The 5,484-nt window shown below is 51.3% G+C and overlaps 1 pseudogene; it reads left to right on the top strand.

Moving 5' to 3' along the window:
- The first annotated feature begins 2,039 nt into the window (after positions 1–2,039).
- On the top strand, positions 2,040–4,734 carry LOC105505380 (annotated as a pseudogene).
- The last annotated feature ends 750 nt before the right edge of the window (positions 4,735–5,484 follow it).

The raw sequence follows: 5,484 nt of genomic DNA on the forward strand, positions 1-5,484 counted from the left end.
TTGACATATTCTATTAAAAGTTGACAAATCCAATCGTCATTTGACCCAAACCTTGGCCAGAAAATTGAAGGTTTGAGAATAGGTTCTTTGGTCAAAATAAAGCAACAATAATTTATCATTTGTTGCTTCTTATGTTTAGTCCTTTCATTATCCCTCCAATATTTTAACATGAGACCTAGAGGGCTATCAGACAGAATTTTATTATCTGTCTTGTCCTTTATATTGCCTGTCCTGCTTGGGGTATTTCCCATCCTGGAAGTTTTAGGCATTTCCCTGAGTTTCCTGGCTGTGTGTGGTTCAATCTCTCTTACTAGAGATTTCTTGCCCCCTTTCCCTGGAGGTTTAACTCCCCCGACACCTCACCCCACTGGAGGTTTCTTGCACTCATCTGCTTTCCTTTCATCCTTCTTTGGCTGCTTCCCTCGTTGGAATTTAAGTCCTTCTTAGCATTGGTGGGTCAGTATAAACTCCCAACAGGAAAGCCACTTTAAGCCGTATGAGGTGACCCCAGAACTGCAAATCTGGACTCCACACTCACTTTGCACTTAATTGTGCATCTCATTCATACACTTTCAACCTCTAGGACATCCCAAACACCAAGGAAGTACTTCACCACCCCCGCAGCTTTTCTTACATTGGTCTGTGCACAGAATTACCTGGTCACTGCGGTATCTGTAGGCCTTTTCCTCCCACGTTGCTGAGAGTCCGGGTTTATTCATCATGCCAGGTGGGTCTCAATCCCTCACTCCTGAGGCAGTCACAATGAGGCAGCAGAGGCATCTCCTCACAAGAGATGATTGGTGACACTTCCCCCAAGGAAAATGGGATCCCGGAGAAATTGTTAGAAACAAGTGCTTGATGCCACAAGCAAGAAACAGCACTTAGATAAAAAATTTCTCAGCAAGGCACATTTACTTCTGCAGACGGGTGCTGCCTGTATCCCTCTGATCGCAAGAGCATGCCAAGTGGGGTAGGGCAGGGGTTTTTATCCCTAACACAGTTCCTGTTTCTGTGTCCTTTCCCCACTGGGTGGGGTCAGGCACAGTCTAAGCTGATCTGATTGGCTAGTGTTTGAAATTGAGTAAGGCCAATTAGGCGGGAACAGAGAGGCTGTCCATTACCAAATAGGTGGGAAGGGTTATTTACAGAGTAAGAGGTTTGCTAGTTACAGATTAAGTAGAGAAACAAGTGCTTGTCACAGATTAAGCAGAGAAAGAAGTGCTTGTTACTGGTTAAGAAAGACAAAGGAAGCTTTGAAGAGGAACTTATTATTTCTGGCAGGACTATGGTCAAAATTGCCACTTCTGTACTTCACACCCAACTGAATCTTTTGAACTGTGAGATTTTGGAAGAGAAAGAAATTCCAAATAGGATTAGATCTCCTCATATTTCAGTAGAGGGCTCTAAGCCCCAGGAGGTTCTGGGTTGTGCCTGTCTCCTCCCTCCACACTTTCATCATCTAATCCCTAGTCCCTTGGACCTGTGCTCCAAACTCGGAGACACTGCTTGTTTCTTTCTGAGACCTCACTGTTACCTTTGCCTCGCACACCTCACTTGTCCTTAGTTGCAGCAATCTCTGTGTCCCACCTCACCTTCCTGCCTAACTTCCATCTCCTCTCTTTGGTGCCTCCACCTGCACCCTTATTACACCTTCTCACAGATTCAGGGGACAAACACAAAAAAGGAGTCAAGTGTCTAGCATTTTTTTTTAGGTGGAGTCTTGCTCTGTTGCCCAGGCTGGAGTGCAATGGTGCGATCTCAGCTCACTGCAACGTCCCTCTCTGGATTCAAGCGATTCTCCTGCCTCAGCCTCCTGAGTAGCTGGGACTACAGGTGTGCACCACCACACCCAGCTAATTTTTGTATTTTTAGTGGAGATGGGGGTTTCACCATATTGACCAGGCTGGTCTCGAACTACTGACCTAATGATCCGCCAGCCTCAGCCTTCCAAAGTGCTGGGATTACGCCCGGCCTCATTTTTACTATAAACTGACATTTGAGTGCCTCCCACCCTATCCTGGCCCTGGGCACCTGCTCAAACCATGATGAGCTTCAGTGGCTCGGACGCACTGCTGGGTGCCCTGTTCGTAAGGCTGCACGGCGGGGGAACCCTCCACTACAAGCTGGCCCTAAAGGGCAGCACAAGCGGGAGGCGCTTGGCCGCCGACTCCTCCAGTGGCTTCCACTCGTGGACGCGGACGTCCATGAGCTCCGTGTCCGCCTCGCCCAGCCACTTCTGGGGCGCCTGCCGCCTCAAGCACCGACTAGCTGGACGCACTGAGCAATGGGATGGGATGAGAGAGCAGAGTGGTGGCTGCGGCCATGGCGTGCAGTGAGAAGGAGCAGCTAGCTGCAGGCGCTGAAGCACCGCTTCACCCGCTATATCGACAGGGTGCGGCAACCAGTTCTGAACAACTGCAGCCTGGAGGCTGAGGCGGCGGCGCTGCGAGAGCAGCAGGTGGGCCGCACTGCCACGGGCGAGCTGTATGAACGCAAGGTCTGCGAGATGCGCTGCAACGTGCTGTACCCGGGCACCGCGCTATCCGCTGCGCCTGGAGCAGGAGCACCTACTGCAGGACTTCGCACATGTGCATCAGTGCCTCCACATAAAGGCCCAGCAGCGAGAGGAGGCCAAGGCTGTGGCCCACTCGCGGGCTTCTTGTGGGAGGCCGAGGCGGCGGGCATGGAACTGCAGAAGAAGGCGCAGGCACTGCAGGAGGAGTGCAGCTACCTGCGGCGCCACCATCAGGAGGAGGTGGGCTAGCTGCCCGGCGAGATCAGCGCTGCAGCACCTGGCAGGCACAGGCGCAGGTACAGGCCATGCGGGGGGACGCCCTCAAGTGTGACATGATGTAAGCGCATCAGTGCTGCAGGAGATCAGCGGCAGCTGGAAGGCCACGCAGTGCAGAGCACGCTGCAGTCCGAGGAGTGGTTCCAGGTGAGGTTGGACTGACTGTTGGAGGCAGCCAAGGTGAACACAGACGACATGCGCTCGGTGCAGGAGGAGATAACTGAGTACCAGGGTCAGCTTCGGGCCAAGACCACAGAGCTGGACGCACTGAAAAGCACCATGGACTCACTGGAGAGGCAGCCCTCTGAGCTGGAGGACCCTCATCAGGCCGACATTGCCTCCTACCAGGAAGTCATTCAGCAGCTGGACGCCAAGCTGAGGAACATCAAGTGGGAGATGAGGGCCCAGCTGTGACAATACCAGGACCTGCTCAATGTCAGGATGGCTCTGGATATAGAGATAGCCGCTTACAGAAAAATTCTGGAAGGTGAGGAATGTCAGATTGACTTTGGCCCGATTCCTTTCTCGCTTCCAGAAGGACTCCCCAAAATTCCCTCCACGTCCACTTACATAAAGGTCTAAAGCAAAGAGAAGATCAAAGTGGTACAGAAGTCTGAGAAAGAAACTGTGATTGTGGAGGAACAGATGGAGGAGACCCAAGTGACTGAAAAAGTGACTGAAGAGGAGAAAGGAGGCCGAAGAGGAGGAGGGCAAGGATTGGAAGAAGGGGGTGAAGAGGAGGAGACAAAAGGGGGAGAAGAAGCAGCAAAGTCTCCCCCAGCAGAAGAGGCCACATACCCAGAGAAGGAAGCCACGTCCCCAGTGAAGGAAGAGGCAAAGTCACCAGCTGGGGCCAAGTCCCCAGAGAAGGAGGAAGCAAAATCTCCAGCTGAGGTCAAGTCCCCCCGGAAGGCCAAGTCCCCAGCAAAGGAAGAGGCAAAGTCACTGGCTGAGGCCAAGTCTCCAAAGAAGGCCAAGTCCCCAGTGAAGGAAGAAGCAAAGTCCCCTGAGAAGGCCAAGACCCTTGATGTGAAGTCTCCAGAAGCCAACACTCCAGCAAAGGAGGAAGCAAGGCCCTCTGCAGATAAATCCCCCCAAAAGGCCAAAAGCCCTGTCAAGGAGGAGGTCAAGTTCCCAGAGAAGGCGAAGTCTCCCCTGAAAGAGGATGCCAAGGCCCCTGAGAAGTAGATCCCATAGAAGGAAGAGGTGAAGTCCCCAGTGAAGGGCTGGGAGAAGCCCCAGGAGGTGAAAGTCAAAGAGACCCCAGAGAAGGCAGAGGAAGAGAAAGCTCCTGTCACACCAAAAACGGAGAAGAAGGACAACAAGAAAGAGGAGGCACCCAACAAGGAGGCTCCAAAGCCTATGGTGGAGGAGAAGAAGGAAGCTGCCATCGAAAAGCCTAAAGAATCCAAAGCTGAAGCCAAGAAGGAAGAGGCTGAATATAAGAAAAAAGCAGCCACCCCAGAGAAGGAAGCTCCTGCCAAGGTGGAGGTGGAGGAAGACGCTAAACCCAAAGAGAAGACAGAGGTGGTCAAGAAGGAACCAGATGATGCCAAGGCCAAGGAACCCAGAAAACCAGCAGAGAAGGAGGAGGCAGCAGCAGCACTGGAGAAAAAAGACACCAAGGAGGAGAACGCCACTGAGGTCAAGAAGCCTGAGGAGAAACCCAAAACAGAGACCAAAGCCAAAGATGACCCACCCTCTCAAAGGAGCTCAGCAAACCTAAGGCAGAAAAGGCTGAAAAATCCTCCAGCACAGACCATAAAGACAGCAGGCCTCCAGAGAAGGCCACAGAAGACAAGGCTGCCGAGGGGAAGGAAGGCAGGGAGAAAGGAGTGTCTGGAGCAGCCAAAGAAACTCAGAAGGGCCCCGGAGCTCAAGGATCGGAGTTAATGCAATTTTCACTTTTTTTCTCTTTATGTAAGAAGAAACTGCTTCTATGACAGGGCCTCTTTCTTGAAACAGGAACTTCTGTTAGCAATATGTTAGCAAGAGAGGGCACTCCCAGTCCCCTGCCCCCACGCCCTCCCCAGGCGATGGACAATTATGTTATGATAGCTTATGTAGCCGAATGTGATACATGCCAAAGGCCATACGTAAACACTTGACTGTAAAAACTGCCCCCCTCCTTTCCAAATAAGTGCATTTATTGCCTCTATGTGCAACTGACAGACGACCGCAATAATGAATGAGCAGTTAGAAACACATTATGCTTGAGAATGTCTTAACCTATTCCCAAAGGCCTTCTATTTTCCAAAGGAGTGGTCAAGCCCTTGCCCAGAGCTCTCTATTCTGGAAGAGTGGTCCAGGTGGGGTTGGGCACTGGCCACTGAATGATGCCAGGGCACACTTTCTACTGGAGTCCAGTTTCAATTGCTTCTGTGCAATAAAACCAAGTGCTTATAAAATGAACTAAAAAAGAAAAAGAAAAATCCCTGACATTTGCCAGGGCTTCAGTGATGATCTGAAAGGCTACACTGTGTGTCTGTGGCCAGGTCCTACTGATGTTTAGCTTGGTTGTATCTAGATGATCACAGCAGAATTTCAGTATCAGTATGATTCCACAAACATTGCCACTGCCAGGCAAAGAGGTGGGTGTTCTCATAAAAGCAGCCTAACGTAATCAGCCACCAATGCATGCACCATGGCGGCAGACGTGCTCTTTTCCAGCCAAAAAACCTGTCTCTGAGAGC

The sequence above is a fragment of the Colobus angolensis genome, unplaced genomic scaffold (genome assembly GCF_000951035.1).
Source record: "Colobus angolensis palliatus isolate OR3802 unplaced genomic scaffold, Cang.pa_1.0 Scaffold124, whole genome shotgun sequence".
Lineage (NCBI taxonomy): Eukaryota > Metazoa > Chordata > Mammalia > Primates > Cercopithecidae > Colobus > Colobus angolensis.